The 19,369-nt window shown below is 46.0% G+C and overlaps 1 pseudogene; it reads left to right on the forward strand.

Annotated features, from left to right (window-relative positions):
• The first annotated feature begins 7,259 nt into the window (after positions 1 to 7,259).
• The window catches only part of LOC137537119 (uncharacterized), a 163,115-nt pseudogene continuing 151,005 nt past the window's right edge, over positions 7,260 to 19,369 (forward strand).

The raw sequence follows: 19,369 nt of genomic DNA on the forward strand, positions 1-19,369 counted from the left end.
TACCTGCAAGAGAGTGCAAGCCCCACTTGTGGGATAAAATACACACCTAGCATACATATAACCTGTCTACCACTGGAGGATGTTGGTTTCCTGTAACAGCTTGCATGCAACTTGTTAAGTACTCGTCCCTCCCACTGTGGAGAAGTCATCCCCCTATGGGAGGGGACCTAACACTAACTAAATCCTAACCTATGCATATGCATAGCCTGGGTGCGCTACCATGTAAAATCGAAAATTTCCGCAAAAGGAGGAACAGTGCATCACCAGACTGCCTCCGAATAGCCTACAATCAGAGGTGTGCTGATCCCCCCCCCCCCCCCCCCCCAGAAACTGCAAACGATTCGGAGGCGGCCTGGTGATGCGCTGATCCACCTTTTGCGCAATTTTCAATTTTCGAGGCCAAGAAGAGAGGGAACATTGCTGGCATCATCACCGCCAGCAGTTCTGCCGCACCAGTGTCCATTCCGCCGCTAGCCACTGGCCGTGGACGCACTGGGCACCCAGCTGATAGGGGAATTCACGCTGCAAATGCGCAGCAGCGTGTAGTGGCCATTTTTCAGCAGGGTCGGCGCTGCAAATTGGAGGACAAAGATGCCGAGCCTGTGATGCAGCTGATGGTGGATGAGCAGGCCACCACCAGCTCTACAACAACAGACACCTCCACCCCTACCACCACTCATGTTCACAGGAGCAGCAGCAGCCGCCCAGCAGTGCATAAGGACTCGTTGGTCATCATGTCGACCCCAGCGGGCAGTCTAGCCTCAGTCAGCGCGCTCTGTAGTCCAGACACCGTGAGTGCAATCAGGCCTGTTACCACCACTGACTTTGACAAGGACATTCTGGCCACACTGGGGCTTGCGGAGGAGTCTAAGATGGTGATGGTTATTGTTGGGGGGGATTCCTTGCCTGAGGTGTCGGCAGAAGAGGAGTTTGGGGGGTCATCAACATCCCAGCAATTGTTTGAGGAGGGGGGAGTATAATGCTGATGATAATTATGATGACGAGATGAAGGACCGTGACTACCAACCACAGGAGGGGGATGTTGGCTCTGAGTCTGAAGAGGAGGAGGCATCCGTGGGTCTGGCACGGAGGATCAGCATCGCTGACATTGGCAGTAGCAGCAGTGGGCATGGAATGCGGGACCCACAGCCTGCTGCTTCATCTTCTACCACTACCACCAGCCGCACCACTCAACTAGGGATGATCGTAAAGAGCAAACTCTGTTCCGCCGGAATTTGCGGATTCCACCAGCGCTAAATTCCGTCGCTATGACATTTCTGCCGGAATTTTGCTAAATTCCACGGAATTCCGCATTCTGGTGGAAAAATTAAAGTAATCACAAATAAAATTGTGGAAGAAAAGAAGCAGCACCCTGCTGCAAGCCAAAGCACTCAATGAGTCATATGATAAAAAATACAAAATATTTATTGGTACAAACTATCCTAATGTGTCATAAAAACCAGATATTCAATGCAACAAATGGGCATGTTATTAAAAATAAGCGGTCTGTGAGCCTGCACAGCATATAGCCACTATCAGCCTGTATAGTGCATTGTCCCTTCAATCAATATGTAAGTAATTCCGGATCCTCAATACAACGTATACTGTGTATTACAAATAGCTTCCTATAGAGAGAAAGTTCCAGATAGACAGTGATTCCAGGAGTATATACATTGGTTCCAGAAATATGCTGAAACTGCTTCTGTTCTGAAAGCATACAACAACATTAGACTCTGGTGCAGACCAGATTCTCTCTGCTGCCAGTAGAAACCAGAGGTCAATAGGTGGGACTTCAAATGTCCAATCGCAACATCGGTGTCCCAGTATGAAAGGTGTAGAGATGGTAAGTCTTTTTAGACACGAAACAGCAAAATCCAACAAAGTAAGTGAACCAGCAGTATAGCTACCAATCCTGTAGTGATGTGAGTCTCTGTGAATCCGTATGTCCACGGAAAGAGATCGTTGTATATGGATAGGATGGATGTTGGACCGGAAGAGATGCTGTGAAGGGAGCTAGGCTGTGTGGCAACGGCTGTAACAGGCTTAAGTCAACCGGTGGATCAGCGCATCACCAGGCCGCCTCCGAATGGCCTACAATCAGAGGTGCGCTGAGCCCCCCCCCCCCCCCCCCCCCCAGAAACAGCAAACGCACCTTGAACCCAAACAGAAGCTCTGCATATACACCAAAAGCAGGACTGCTAAGTGGGAGCAGCTGACCAAAAATGAATTAAATTAGTACATAGCAAAGAAATGAACAGCGCTACTTAAAAACAGATAAGTGCCTACCTGCAAGAGAGTGCAAGCCCCACTTGTGGGATAAAATACACACCTAGCATACATATAACCTGTCTACCACTGGAGGATGTTGGTTTCCTGTAACAGCTTGCATGCAACTTGTTAAGTACTCGTCCCTCCCACTGCGGAGAAGTCATCCCCCTATGGGAGGGGACCTAACACTAACTAAATCCTAACCTATGCATATGCATAGCCTGGGTGCGCTACCATGTAAAATCGAAAATTGAAAATTTCCGCAAAAGGAGGAACAGTGCATCACCAGACTGCCTCCGAATAGCCTACAATCAGAGGTGTGCTGATCCCTCCCCCCCCCCCCCCCCAGAAACTGCAAACGATTCGGAGGCGGCCTGGTGATGCGCTGATCCACCTTTTGCGCAATTTTCAATTTTCGATTTTACTTGGTAGCGCACCCAGGCTATGCATATGCATAGGTTAGGATTTAGTTAGTGTTAGGTCCCCTCCCATAGGGGGATGACTTCTCCGCAGTGGGAGGGACGAGTACTTAACAAGTTGCATGCAAGCTGTTACAGGAAACCAGCATCCTCCAGTGGTAGACAGGTTATGTGTATGCTAGGTGTGTATTTTATCCCACAAGTGGGGCTTGCACTCTCTTGCAGGTAGGCACTTATCTGTTTTTAAGTAGCGCTTTTCATTTCTTTGCTATGTACTACACACTACAATGCTAAATGCTGGAGCCAGCCTAGCATGTACCATTGGGACATACCCAAGAGAAAAATTCTCTCTCTCTCTCTCTCTCTCTCTCTCTCTCTCCCTCTCCCTCTCCCTCTCCCTCGCCAATGTATGTGAGCTGGCTTTTCACATCCTACAATTCCCTAAGTAAGCACATTTCTCTCTTGGGTATATCACAATGGGACATGCTAGGCTGGCTTCAGCAGGTAGCATTGTAGTGTTGGTGTTATATGGGTGAGGATAGCTGCCTTCCAAGCGGTAGGCCTGCGTTCAATTTCTGCCCAATGTATGTGAGCTGGCTTTTCACATGCTACAATTCCCTAAGTAAGCTCATTTTTCTCTTGGGTATATCACAATGGTACATGGTAGGCTGGCTTCAGCATGTAGTATTTTAGTGTGTAGTGTTGGTGGTATAATAGTGAGGATAGCTGCCTTCCAAGCGGTAGGCCTGGGTTCGATTCCTCGCCAATGTATGTGAGCTGGCTTTTGACATCCTACAAATCCTTAAGCAAGTTAATTTTTCTCTTGGATATATCACAATGGTACATGCTAGGCTGGCTTCAGCATGTAGTGTTGGTGGTGGTATAGCTGTGAGGAGAGCTGCCTTCCAAGCACTAGACCTGGGTTCGATTCCTGGCCAATGTATGTGAGCTGGCTTTTGACATCCTACAATTCCCTGGAAGACAAGATCCTCCTCCTCTGAAGGAGGTGGAGGAGGAGGAAAGGAGGAAGGAGGGGAGGTTTGTGTAGAAATTCTAAGTCTGGTGAGCAGAAAATCTTATTTTTAGACAGAAATCCGTTTGCTGGCAAAAAAAATAAAATAAAAAAAATTGCATTCCGCGGAATTCCAAATTTTTCAGTGGAAATTCCACCATAGCGCTATAGCAATTCTGTTCCGTCGCAACGGAACCGGAATCTCGGAAATCTTAATTCCGCAGAATCCAGCGACCATCCCTGCACTCAAACCCAGGCCAAACCACCGCAGGGATAAAAAAAAGCAGCATCAGCCCAATCAGGGCGTAAGGGAAAATTACAATCCCCAATCTGGCAGTTTTTTTTATCTGCCCTCAGTGGACAGCAAGTTCGTCACTTGTAACGTGTGCCAGGTGAAGCTGAGCAGAGGTTGCAACCCCTCCAACTATGGCACCTCCAGTTTCATCAACCACCTGGCCAACAAACATCTTCACAAGCATGAGGCGTTCAAGAAGCTGAAGGAAGCTGGCGCTGGCAGTGTTCTGACAAAAAGAAGCACCACCACAACCCCCTTTGCCAGTGCCACTCCTGCCGACACTGAGGCCTGTTCAGGCAGCCAGTCCTCCTCAGTGGTCTCCTCTGCTCCCTCCTCCTCTTCCCGTGCAACCAAAAAACGCCATTTTGAACGGTTGCACCGTTCTTTGTCAAGTGAATAGCATGCTATTCACTAGACAAAGAACAGTGCAACCGTTCGAAACAGAGTCCGTTTATGGGGGCAGACCTGGCTGCAATGGGGACCCATCCTACTGCTGTTTTAGGTCCTTGAATACCTGCATGCATCAAAGAGCTTATAATACTCAGAGCTATAGTTACATCCTGGAAGTTGCCGGATGTCCAGAGCTATGTTTATTCACAGTTGTTAACGTGAATAAAATCCTGCATTTTTAAAAAACAGCCGGTGCTGGTCATCATCTTTTTTGCTGGGCTACATGACATCAGTACATGTGGTGGTGTCACATTGTGCAGGCGCCCCCATTGGCAATGCAGAAAGATGCAGGACACAGGAAGATGCAAGCCAGTGGACAGGTGGGCCTGTAATCACCTGCAGTAGAGTTAAAGCCCTGAGATAGTCCCTGGGGGGCAGCCTCCCTCTCTCTGAGGCCTGCAGCGGCGGACATTCGTCAGATGGTGGTGGACTGTGAGCCTGGGACCCCCACTGGACTTCCGAGTAGCAGTGATGTCACTATGCAATTCGACGTGTCCACGTCTTTGTCAGATCTGGACGTCTTCATCAGGAAGTCCAGCGAGGGCCCCAGACTCACGTTCCACCACCATTTGACAAATGTCCACCACCACAGTGAGAGGGAGGCTGCCCCCAGGGACCATCTCAGGGCTTTTGCCCTACTACAGGCGATTACCATCTGACACTTTCTAAGTGTAATTTTATTTGCGTGTTTTTACATTGAAGCGATATCACAGTACTGAGCGCTCCTTTCCCTTTTTGTCTCCTTTTCAAGTCTGCCAATCATCCGGGCATTTTAGCAGCACAAGATTTCCCTTTTTTTTCTCACCACAGACTTACATGGATGAGACCAGCTGGAGGTGCTACTTGTCAGGAAATCTACCACTGAACACCCTTTTTAGCAAGATCTTTCCAGTATGCCGCAAATCAATCAAAATGATGATCAGCCGGCCATGTTGCATCATCGTTCTGATCAAATCTGCCAGATATCAATGCCAAAAATCGAGTAATGTATGGCACCTTTACAAGCCTACTCTCCTGTGTACTGGTCCAACATTATTGTTTACATTATAAAACCATTGTCTGCTCTGTCACTGCACTGATATTGGCTAATTGGATAATTTTTTGTGTAATCCTTACAAGACCTTGGCCTCCATTCACTAAAGGGTGCTAAGTGTTAGCACGCCAGTGAAAAGGCACTTTGCATGTGCTAACTAGGGTGCTAAGTAGTTAGCACATGCAAACTACTTAGCACTGTGGTTAGCACATGCAAACTACTTAACCATATCTCCCAACATTTTGAGATAAGAAAGAGGGACACTTAGGCCACACTCTTGACACACCCCTAATCACGCCCCAGCACACCCCTAATCATGCCCCCAGCACACCCCTAGTCACGCATAACATAAAGATTTCATAGGGAAAATGTTTTATAATTCAAACCACACTTGCCCTTTCTATCCTGGTTCATTTTCCTCTATACTAACATTGGAAAATAAGAAATATATCAATTTAAAGGATATAGATAACATTGTGAGTATATTAAAGACAGTTTTTCAGTAGAAAAATACATATATTTACATATTTGAGTCCTGAAAGAGAGATAAATGAGGAGGAAAGGGGGACAGAGGGACAGGGTTCCCAAAGAGGGACTGTCCCAGGGACAGTTGGGAGCTATGTACTTAGCACCATAGTTAGCACATTCAAACTACTTAGCACCCTAGTTAGTGCGGTGCTAAGTAGTTTGCATGTACTAACTATGGTGCTAAGTAGTTTGCATGTGCTAACTACAGAGCTAAGGTTGCATGTGCTAACTACAGTGCTAAGTTTGCATGTGCTAACTACTTATCACCCTGTGCAAAGCTTTTAGGCGTGCAAACTATGTTAGCACCCTTTTGTGAATCAAGCCCCTTGTCTCTAACCTCTACTACTCCTATTAAACTTTCCCAGTGTATAGACACACTTTCTCCCGACATGCCCGTACCCAATAGGCATTAAAGAGACTCCGTAACAAAAATTGCATCCTGTTTTTTATCATCCTACAAGTTCCAAAAGCTATTCTAATGTGTTCTGGCTAACTGCAGCACTTTGTACTATCACAGTCTCTGTAATAAATCAACTTATCTCTCTCTTGTCAGACTTGTCAGCCTGTGTCTGGAAGGCTGCCAAGTTCTTCAGTGTTGTGGTTCTGCTATGAACTCCGCCCTCCAGGCCCCTCTATGCACACTGCCTGTGTATTATTTAGATAAGAGCAGCTTCTCTCCTCTCTTATCTTTTACAAGCTGGATAAATCGTCCTCTGAGCTGGCTGGGCTTTCACATAGTGAGGAATTACAGACAAGGGCAAAGCTGTTTGCAGGAAGAAAAGAGCAGCCTGAAACTTCAGTGCATGAGAGATGCAGGGGGAAAGAAACACACAAATGATCTCTTGAGATTCAAAAGGAAGGCTGTATACAGCCTGCTTGTGTATGGATGTATTTTCTATGTGTGGACATACTGTACATCAACCTACTTCCTGTTTTGGTTGCCATTTTGTTTGTTTATAAACAAACGTTTTAAAACTCTTTTTAACCACTTTTAATGCGGCGGGGAGCGGCGAAATTGTGACAGAGGGTAATAGGAGATGTCCCCTAACGCACTGGTATGTTTACTTTTGAGCGATTTTAACAATACAGATTCTCTTTAATCTGATGATAAAAATAATAATAATAATAGCTAAGTGCGGGATATTCTACAAACAGAGGTTGCAGTTAGCCTATTCACCACGAGATGGCGATCTCACTTCTCCCAGGTGGAACGCACGGACAACAAGCTATTAACCCCTAGACAGGAAATGATGTAACAGCAGGAGGATACTTGCACGAGGTGAAGAGGAGACATGTTGGAAGAGGTAAATGCGTGATTATTGTTATATAGTGAGCAGAGCAGAGGTCGGGATGGACATACTTTGTTACAGAGGAGGTCATAGTACACCTGTCACTATCCTGATCACCCATCTTGCAGTAATTGCCATATAAGAGACTTTTATATAACTACTGCGACTTTAAGAGACTTTTACAGTAGTATTCCTTTATAGTAAACTCCAAAGGACCAGGAAATGTAGTTTACTATATCCAGAGGTTTACTATAACGAGATTCTACTGTATTTAAACTAGCTGGCGTCTGCACACCGTCCTCCTGCCATCCACACTGCTGGCCGCTTCCCTCTGATCTGTCCCCACTGCTGATTGGCTGCACTCAAGCTTTGCTATGCACACTGACTGCTAGCCGCGGTGCAGGGCCGGGCCGAGGCATAGGCTGGAGAGGCTCCAGCCTCAGGGCGCAGTGTATGAGGGGGTGCAGAATTCATTCAGCTGTCATTCCTAATTGTGTTTGAAGCAGAAAGAAATAAGAAAAGGGGATACATGGCAGTGACTGCAAGCCAGATAACTAGATATTAAGGTGTTGGGGAGGTTGTGGACCCTGTGGCGCGTACATTTGAATACGGCGCTGGTAGACTTGGGCGCAGGATCCAGCTGTTAAATGGCTGGTCCTGCTTCTGCACAAGTCCGGGGCGTTTTAATTACTATTCCCCCTCCAGGCCGACATGGATAGTGGGGGAATGAAATAATTCGGCTTCCAGCGATCGCTGGAGGCCGAATTATTGTGTTTTTTAAACAACTTCGGCTCCGTCTTCTGACGGAGCCGACCTTCCTCACTGAGCGCCGCTATAGACTGATTCCTATTACAGTCTATGGCGGCGCTGGCTGCGCCCAAAGCTAGCAGCGCTGAAAAGCACTGCTCCGCCTGTGGCGCCTCTTAGTCTAATAGCAATCAGTGTTTGATGGCTCGGGTGGCAGGGACGGAGGGGCGCACTTTGGTGTCTCAGCCTTGGGTGCTGGAGGACCTTGTCCCGGCTCTGCCGCGGTGGTGGTTCCCTTGGTCTCACAGCGGTGCGGTGATTGCCTACTTGTCTCCCTGCCACCAACGCTGTCTAGCGTGACTCTGACACTTCCATCCGCAGCTGTTTGACCGCACCTGTGGCCAGTCACTTGCTACATAAACCACCAGCCGTAGTGGCAGCAGCAGCAAATAACTGGGATATACAGGAGGATGAGGTGAACGAGGACACAGAGGTGATATAGGGGTCCCCCCACCCATCAGACCAACATTGACCAGCCAAAGACACTGTGAGCTTTACACACATCTACAGGTGGCTTAGGACCTGGAAACCGATTGGTCCGTCAGTATATGTGCCAGACACCACGCTGCTTTGTGGAGCCGGTGTGGTGAAATTTTTTGCAACTTTATCAGATTTTGCAACCAGTTGCATTTATTTATACGTATAGCTATCAGAAAGTGCAACCTAACCATTGACTTTAACCTAACTGTATCAGAAAATGCAACCCAACCAAACCCTACTCTCACACAGAACCCTCCCCTCTTGCTCAACTAATAACCCCCCCTGGAGGGAACAATCCCCCCTCTTCCTCAAGTAATACCCCCCCCCCCCCCCAGGGAACAACCCCCCCCTCAGGGAACAACCCCCCCCCCCCCTCAACTAATAACCCCCCCTGGAGGGAACAATCCCTCTTCTAGCCCAATGGGATCTGTGGTTGCAAAAAATTACAGGCGTGTTAACAGAGAGGAGCCACGCCTACACAGTCATACACTGTCCTCTATGGCAAATTGCAAAATATGATGGGTAGCAAAATTTTTCACTACACCGGACTGCTGCTGCTGCTGTTACAGCTTTGTGTGCTTATGCATCCTTGTTCCCGACTGCTCTGTAATTTGTATTTATACAGCCATATGGTCTGCTCAACTTTATTGGAATATCTGAGCTGGAGAACTGTTGCTTTTTTAAAAGAAATGTTTCCAAGCGGAAAGTCGGGGAAGTTAAATGCAGCTTTATGAATTTAGCTTTCCAGTGTACTGCATTGGTTCCTTGGTGGGCCCATCTGTATGACTGGCATGTGTGATTGTTGATGAGGTTGGCATGTTTATGTGTAACAGCACTATTACTTTCATTAATTTGTTCACCTACTTACAATTGATTTTGACTGAATTAAACTGTACCTGAAATGGGGCCACAACAAAAAATAAACATACCTGGGGCTTCCTCTAGCCACATCTCACCTTCCTAGTAATAATTCAGTCACATCACACAGACAAGAGAAGATGTATATAGAATAAAGCCATGTCCCCCCAGTGCTGGCATCTCACCTTCCTAGTAATAATTCAGTCACATCACAGAGAGAAGAGAAGATGTATATGGAATATAGCCATGTCCTTCCAGTACTGGCATCTCACCTTCCTAGTAATAATTCAGTCACATCACAGAGACAAGAGAAGATGTATATAGAATATAGCCATGTCCTTCCAGTACTGGCATCTCACCTTCCTAGTAATAATTCAGTCACATCACAGAGACAAAAGGAGATGTATATGGAATATAGCCATGTCCCTCCAGTGCTGGCATCTCACCTTCCTAGTAATAATTCACATCACAGAGACAAGAGAAGATGTATATGGAATATAGCCATGTCCCTCCAGTGCTGGCATCTCACCTTCCTAGTAATAATTCAGTCACATCACAGAGACAAGAGAAGATGTATATGGAATATAGCCATGTCCCTTCAGTGCTGGCATCTCACCTTCCTAGTAAGAACTCAGTTCAGTCACATCACAGAGACAAGAAAAGATGTATATGGAATATAGCCATGTCCCTCCAGTGCTGGCATCTCACCTTCCTAGTAATAATTCAGTCACATCACTGAGACAAGAGGAGATGTATATGGAATATAGCCATGTCCCTCCAGTGCCGGCATCTCACCTTCCTAGTAATAACTCACATCACAGAGACAAGAGAAGATGTATATGGAATATAGCCATGTCCCTCCAGTGCTTGCATCTCACCTTCCTAGTAATAATTCAGTCACATCACAGAGACAAGAGAAGATGTATATGGAATATAGCCATGTCCCTCCAGTGCTGGCATCTCACCTTCCTAGTAATAATTCAGTCACATCACAGAGACAAGAGAAGATGTATATGGAATATAGCCATGTCCCTTCAGTGCAGGCATCTCACCTTCCTAGTAATAATTCACATCACAGAGACAAGAGAAGATGTATATGGAATATAGCCATGTTCCTCCAGTGCCGGCATCTCACCTTCCTAGTAATAATTCAGTCACATCACAGAGACAAGAGAAGATGTATATGGAGTATAGCCATGTCCCTCCAGTGCCGGCATCTCACCTTCCTAGTAATAATTCACATCACAGAGACAAGAGAAGATGTATATGGAATATAGCCATGTCCCTCCAGTGCCGGCATCTCACCTTCCTAGTAATAATTCAGTCACATCACAGAGACAAGAGAAGATGTATATGGAATATAGCCATGTCCCTCCAGTGCCGGCATCTCACCTTCCTAGTAATAATTCAGTCACATCACAGAGACAAGAGAAGAGGTATATGGAATATAGCCATGTCCCTCCAGTTACGGAATCTCACCTTCCTAGTAATAATTCAGTCACATCACAGAGACAAGAGGAGATGTATATGGAATATAGCCATGTCCCTCCAGTGCCGGCATCTCACCTTCCTAGTAATAATTCAGTCACATCACAGAGACAAGAGAAGATGTATATGGAATATAGCCATGTCCCTCCAGTGCTGGCATCTCACCTTCCTAGTAATAATTCAGTCACATCACAGAGACAAGAGAAGATGTATATGGAGTATAGCCATGTCCCTCCAGTGCCGGCATCTCACCTTCCTAGTAATAATTCAGTCACATCACAGAGACAAGAGAAGATGTATATGGAATATAGCCATGTCCCTCCAGTGCCCGGCATCTCACCTTCCTAGTAATAATTCACATCACAGAGACAAGAGGAGATGTATATGGAATATAGCCTCGTCCCTCCAGTGCCGGCATCTCACCTTTCTAGTAATAATTCACATCACAGAGACAAGAGAAGATGTATATGGAATATAGCCATGTCCCTCCAGTGCCGGCATCTCACCTTCCTAGTAATAATTCAGTCACATCACAGAGACAAGAGAAGATGTATATGGAATATAGCCATGTCCCTCCAGTGCTGGCATCTCACCTTCCTAGTAATAATTCAGTCACATCACAGAGACAAGACAAGATGTATATGGAATACAGCCATGTCCCACCAGTGCTGGCATCTCACTTCCTAGTAATAATTCAGTTCAGTCACATCACAGAGACAAGACTACATGTCCATCCATTATAGCCATGTCCTTCCTGTTTCCCCCAGCATTGCCATTATCCTCCAGTATGTAATGTCCCCCCATCCCAGCAATGTCATTTCTTTCCCAGTATAGCCATGTCCCCCCTGTGTCCCCCAGCATTGTCATTATCCTCCAGTATATAATGTCCCCACCTCTGCAATACCATTTTTTTCCCCAGTATAGATGTGTCCCCCAGCATTGCCATTATCCTCCAGTATGTAATGTCCCCCACCCCAGTAATGCCATTTCTTTCCCAGTATAGCCATGCCCCCCCCCCCCCCCCGTGTCCCCCAGCATTGCTATTATTATTATTGATTTATATAGCGCCAGCATCTTCCGTGGTGCTGTACAACAGCATTCAGGGTATAACACTACTATAGTTAATACAAGACAATGGTGGATTACCGCTGATGCAGTGAACAAATCAGCTACAGATTATTACACAGGTGGGAGGCATGCACACACATTACTCAGCATTGTGAGACTAAATGGGATGAGAGCTCTGCCCAGAAGGCCTTAAGTCTGGTACACACCATGCAATTTCCCATCAGATAGATCATTTCTGAAAGATCTGATCGGATTTCTGGTCATTTTTCTGATCGATTTTCTGATCACTTCTATGCAAATCAATCAGAAAAACAATTGGAAATCAGTTTGGACCTGCCGGACATTATCTATTCGACCCATCTATCTGGCGGGAAATTGCATGGTGTGTACCAGGCTTTACAGTCTAAAGCAGGCATGGGCAAACTTGGCCCTCCAGCTGTTACGGAACTACAAGTCCCACAATGAATTGCAGGAGTCTGACAGCCACAGTCATGACTCATAAAGGCAAATGCATTGTGGGACTTGTAGTTCCGTAACAGCTGGAGGGCCAAGTTTGCCCATGCCTGGTCTAAAGGCTTAAGAAATAAGACAGTAGGTAAGGGGAAGTTTTGTATGAGATGGTGGTCAGTGGGCGGTGTCCTAGGTAGGAGAGTATGCTTGCCTGAAGAGGTGAGTTTTCAGATTGTGCCTAAAAAGAGTATGTGTGGGTGAGTGGCGGATGTGTTGAGGGAGAGCATTCCAGAGGAGGGGAGAGGACTGAGAGAAGTCTTGTAAGCGGGAGTGAGAAGAGGTGACCAGGGAAAAAGACAGAAGGATATCGTTAATAGAGCAGAGATTGCGTGTAGGATGGTATCTGGAAATAAGTTGATTTAGATGGGAAGGAGCTAGGCTGTGAAGAGCTTTGTAGACGAGAGTAAGGATTTTAAATTGTTTCCTTTGTGTAACTGGCAGCCAGTGAAGGGACTGACAGAGGCATATTGGGCTGTAGAAGTGGGAGGCGAGGTGGATAAGGTGTGTCCGGCAGCCAGTGAAAGGACAGACAGAGGGGTATTGGCCTGGAGAAGTGGGAGGAGAGGTGGATAAGGTGTGACCAGCAGCCAGTGAAGGGATTGACAGAGGGTAAATGGGCTGGAGAAGTGGGAGGTGAGGTGGATGAGTCGTGCAGCAGAGTTCATGATGGACTGTAGCGGGACTAAATGGTTGGCAGGGAGGTTGCAAAGCAGAGAGTTGCAATAGTCTAGTCGTGAAATATTCGGGGCATGCACCAGAAGTTTGGTAGCATCCTGTGTGAGAAAAGGGCGCATGCGGGAGATGTTTTTCAGGTGGAGGCAACAAGAGGAAGATAGTTTTGTCTATGAGTGGTTTGAATGAGAGGGTTGAGTTCATTATTAGACCTAGGCCACAAGCCTACTAGACAGGTGATCTTGAAATGCCATCAACAGATATAGTAATGTCAGGCAGGGGCATTGAATTGTTAGGTGGGAATATCACCATTTCAATCTTGTCCCTTTTGAGTTTTAGAAAACAGGAGGACATGAAGGAGGCGATTGCATTGAGATAGTCAGGGACACGAGCTGTTAAAGTACCTAAGTCAGGCGATGAAATGTAAATTTGGGTATCATCAGTGTATAGGTGATATTGGAAGCCAATCGAACAGGAAAGGAGCAGGCTAAGACCATAAGTTTAGATAGAGAAAATGTGAGGTCCGAGGACTGAGCCTTGGGGAACTCCAACATTGAGGTGTCGCGGAGAGGAGGTGTTGCCGGAGTAGGTGACTCTGAAGGTCCTATCTGTGGGGTAGGAGGAAAGCCAGGAGAGAGCAAGACCCTGAATGCCCATGGATGCCCATTATCCACCAGTATGTAATGTCCCCCATCCCAGTGATGCCATTTCTTTTCCAGTGTAGCCTTATCCTCTCTGTGTCTCTTATCCACCCCAGTAATCCCATTTTCCCCCAGTTTAGCCATGTCCTCCATCTGTCCCCCAGCATTGCCATTATCCTCCAGTATGTAATGTACCCCTATCCCAGTAATGCTATTTCTTCCCCCACCTCCATGCAGATTAGTATAAGGAAGGAATTACAATAGTTTATATCTAGCTGTCACAGTGTGCTCCAGTCCTCTGCTCCCATTAGCCTCAGACTCTGCCTCTTCTCTCCTCATATCCTCATCCATCTACCACTACCAGCACTGCTGTAACATCACAGGAATGGTAACAGTGGGAGGTGGGTGTGAGGAGAGAAGGCCAGCTGGAGAGGAGACAGAGGGAGGACAGGACTGCAGCACGCTGTGAGTATAGTGCACAGGTAGCTATAAACCAAATGTTTATGCTTTCCTGTGATACTCTGCATGGCCCTACCATGACAGCAATGCGGAGTGATAGGCAGGTGAATTGGGGCCAGCTTTGGCAGGCATGTGTCTTATGGCAGTGAAGTTGTGGTTTTGGGCGCTTGAAAGTAGCCCATCGCTTAGTACTTCCAACCCACTTCCAGGCAATGCTAGCCAATTGACTTGTAGCCTAGTAGTTTGGCTGTAAGTATCCAATCAGTAGATTGAGGGGAGGGGGGATGTTTTCAGTAAATTATTGGTACTAAAATATCCTCCCCTTATTCCCCATCAAAAGGCAGCAGCATCCTGTATGGATCACATGACCACATCACTGAGGATGGATGAGGACCAGAGTCACATGACCGAGAGGATATTCAACCTCACCCTGGAGATCATCTGCCTGCTGTCTGGAGAGGTGAGGAGGATTCTGGGAGGTCACATGACATCGTTCTTATCTCTGTTAATAAAACACACACCTGACTAGAGATGTGATGAAGATTCTGGGAGGTCATATGACATTATTTTCGGTCTCTCTTAACAGAGTTATACGCCAGTGAAGTCTGGTGATCATGTGACCATTACAATTCCCCCACCTCATTTCCTGGTATCTGAGAGTAAGTGGAAGATTCTAGAAATCACCAAGAAGATTATGGGGCTGTTGATAGGAGAGGTGAGCAGTCCTGGGAATTATGGGATACTATTCAATTACAGGTTAGGGTGTGTCTGGGTGGTGACTGTATCATTGTATTTTTCAGGTTCATATTAGGTTTCAGGATGTCACCATCTATTTCTCCATGGAGGAGAGGCAGTATATAGAAGGACACAAGGACCTCTACAAGGACACCATGATGGAGAATCAGACACCCCTCACATCACCGGGTAAGAGGAGACTTTTATTTCTTGTAAAGGAAGGAGCAGTATGGAGGGTCCACCTAGATCCCCCATCATCTGACCAACATATATAGACAATGTAATTAGTCAGTGTGTTTGTTTCCTACAGATGGACCCAGTAACAGAATCCCACCAGAGAGATGTACAGGTCCTCTTTATTCCCAGGATTGTCCACAAGAAGATCTCACCATTCCTGACCATTATCAGGTAGGTGTGGCTGAGGGTCCCCAAAGACTGCAAACTGTGACACATTATTTACCTCTGTGTATGCTGTTATCTGTGGTCACATTTTAAATTATCTCTTTTACTTTGTGAAATTAGGGTGGAGAACCGAGACATGTTAACACTGTGGTTAAAGAGGAAGATAAAGAGACGTATGTGAGGAGTGATCAGCAGTCTATGGCTGAGAGTGACATGATGAGGACATATAAAGAGGAAGAAGAGACATATGTGAGGAGTGATCAGCAGTCTATGGAGGAGGTTCTCATGATGGGGACAATTAAAGAGGAAGAAGAAGAGATGTATGTGAGGAGTGATCAGCAGTCTATGGAGGAGGGTGACGTTTTGGAGACATATAAGAAGAAAGATATTATTACAGGGATGGGCACAGGTGAGTGATAAACATTAGGAAATACATATTAAGCTGAATAAGAGACATGTCCCTGCTGGGCACAGTATAGATCACATGAAGCTAGTAAGTGGGGGAGGGGCTGTAAGAATGTGAGTGATTTTTAGGGGGAGGAGGGACTGAAGTGACAAGTAGCTAAAAAGTCCCTCTGCTAAAACAACTATGCCAAGTACAATTATGCAAATATTCCAATTTCACAAGAGCAAGAGGTTACCCCAATACTGCAGGAATTTCAGGCATGGGGTGACTAGACAAATGACTGATCTGGCAAGAGTTTTGATTAGAGATGGTCAGTGAGATGCGAATAATTTCAAGTTGATGCAAGATTATGCAAATGTTAATGTAGCTTAAAAATGAACCAGTCACATTTTACCTTAGCAGGATTTGAATGGTTAATTTTCAAGCTGAATACATTTGCATAAAAATGTATGTAAATTTGCATCAACTCAAAATTATTTGCATCTGAGTGACCAACACTAGGGGGTGGATGACAGGAATGTCCTCCTCTGCTAGTTGCCAGCCACAGAGCTGCTGCACAGTATGCTCAGGAGGACAAGTTACATGAGGCACTAGCCTGGTCTAAGTAGAGTATATAACCTTCATCTCTACCTGCCCTAGGTCACCCCTCTGCAAATGAAACATGGTGTGGTCCACATCCCCACAGAGCCGGACAGAGCTGCAACACTACACCGGCTTTACAGTTTCCTCCCACCGGCCGCTCTGATCGATGTGTGGCGTTATTTCAGGGGCCCTACCTGCTTCCGGGCCCTCCTACAGCCACAGGGGCTGCAGGGGCGATAGTTATGCCATTGATGCAAGGCAAAGTTATTGACATGTGATTGTGCTCATTACAGGCAGCCAATCTTCTGTAGTTCTCTGTCAGGCTGATAACTAGTGATGGCCAGTGACATGCCAATAACTCCAAGATGGTGCTAATTGTATGCTAATTATATGCAACGCTATGCGTCAACTTGGAATTCTCAGCAGCTCACTGACCATCCCTAATGATAATTGTTCCTCCCCTCAGAATTCTCTAACAGGAAGTGATGATGTTTCTCTATTTGCAGTGCGGAGTCCCGGCATCAGGAACCTCTCAGAGACTCATCTCTCTGTGTCCACAGACTGTACAATGGATGATGATGACACTGGACAAGAGTCTCCTGCAGATATCCTGGTTACCCCAAATACTCCCCCAGACTCCCCTCACCTGTCTAACCCTGAAGGGCCTCATACCCAGCACAGCTCTCCCCCTGCTGGAGGATCTTATTCCTGTTCCACATGTGGGAAATGTTTTGTTTCTAAACTACATCTTGATGCACATGAGAGAATTCACACTAGTGAGAAGCCCTATTCCTGTACTGAGTGTGGGAAATGTTTTGGACGTAAAGAATCCCTTGTAAGACATAAGATATCTCACACTGGTGAAAAGCCCTTTTCATGTGCTGAGTGTGGGAAATGTTTTGGACGTAAACAAACCCTTGTAGCACACAACAAATCTCACACTGGTGAGAAACCCTTTTCATGTGCTGAGTGTGGGAAATGTTTTGGACGTAAAGGAACCCTTGTAACACATAAAAAATCTCACACTGGTGAGAAACCCTTTTCATGTGCTGAGTGTGGGAAATGTTTTGGAATTAAAGGGCACCTCCTCAGACATGAGAGGTCTCACACTGGTGAGAAGCCTTATTCATGTGCATAGTGTGGGAAATGTTTTGCATGGAAATCATCTCTTGTCAGTCATATGAGATATCATGCTGATGAGAAACCCTATTCATGTACTGAGTGTGGGAAATGTGGAAATGTTTTGCACAGAAATCAAAACTTTTCATACATAACAGAATTCATACTGGCGAAAAAACCTATTCATGTTCAAGAGTGAAAAGCCCTATTCATATAGTGACTGTGGGAAATACTTTGTACATAAACAAAGTCTTCACAAACATGATGGATCTCACACTAGTGAGAAGACGTATTCTTGTGCTGAGTGCAGGAAATGTTTTGCCCAGAAATCAGAGATTGTCACACATGAGAGATTTCATACTGGTGAGAAGGCCGAGTCATGGGCACCCGATTACCGATTATTTATATTGGCATCTATTAGACATCTGATGATCCTAGCGCCCAAATGACTTGATCCTGTTGGAAAATGTCACTGCCATGCTTATTGTTCTGCATAATTTTGTATTGAAAATAGCAACATTACTCTGTATTCTATCTGCTAGATCATTTAATAAATAGATTGAAAAGGATTGGACCTAGTACTAACCCTTGCGGGACCCCACTGCAAGCAGTTTCCCATTTTAAATATGATCCATTGACCACCACTCTTTTCCTTCTGTTATAACCATTTCTCTATCCATGTAATAATATTTTCTCCTAGTCCCTGGATCCTCGGCTTCTGCATCAGGCTATTGAAGGGAACAATATCAAAAGTCTTTGCATGATCCAAGTACATCTATTGCTTTTCCAAGTTTTAAATTTGCATTCACCACTCTGCTCTGCTATAACACACTATTATGATGCATATCACCCTCTAATCAGGCCTTTGTTAGGTGACTTGGGGAACACCCCTTAGATGCTGCTAATGACTCAACCACACCAGCTTTGTACCTCCCATCCACGGCCTATGACCCCTCAAGTCTCAGATAGAGGTATCCAGACTACATATGACACGCTGCATGCATTACTTTATAAAGTTCCAAGCCACATGAAATATACATGCAAGGCAGGGGCATAAATTCAAACCTTGGGGGCCCCCTGTGAAAATTTCCTGGGGCCCCTGCTTCCCAGATTCCACCTCCCCCCACATTGTACAAGAGTGATCAATCCCCTTGCTCCACCCCCGAGTCCCATGGAGCATCTCCAGTGTGCTCTCTACACTCCTGAGGAATACCATCGTTTAAAAAGGTAAAACATTAAGGTTAACATTAAGGTTAAGATGAGTGCTAGGTTTAATAACTCACCTGTCTGCCCATAAACCATTAGATGTCTGAAGCTTAACCCACCCCCCCCCCCTCCCCAACCCCCCCTGGCAAAACCGCCATGCAGTTTCCATTTCATTTATCTCCCTGCTAACGGGCGGTAAGGAGTACACGCGTGGGAACCCGCGGTGGCCGCCTGCAGCTGAAGACGACTATTTATGGCCCTGGGACTTCAAGTGACGTTTTCCAGGACGTAATTATACTGCACCTGGTGCAATAAGTAGTTAAGAAGGCGTACTACACTTCTTTTTTCCAAATCCACTCAAATTCACAAATGCGGTAGAAATTTCATAATTAAAAACATGCTTCAATTCACTAAGCCCTGCTCGGCAAGTCTCCCCAGCTGTGGAGTAGGTCTGGCAGGAAACTGTCTTTTCTGTCCAGTGCATCCCCGGCATCCCTTTTGATATGCATACTTCCACTAGAGGGAGCTCAGAAAAGCCTTTTAAAATGTTTCTTCCTCTGCCGTCCTGAAGTCCCACGTTGCAGAGTATCGGATCAAATGGGGTGAGAAGCAGGTCTGTGTGGCTCTCCCTATTGGCTTTCT

The sequence above is a fragment of the Hyperolius riggenbachi genome, chromosome 10, assembly GCF_040937935.1.
Source record: "Hyperolius riggenbachi isolate aHypRig1 chromosome 10, aHypRig1.pri, whole genome shotgun sequence".
NCBI lineage: Eukaryota > Metazoa > Chordata > Amphibia > Anura > Hyperoliidae > Hyperolius > Hyperolius riggenbachi.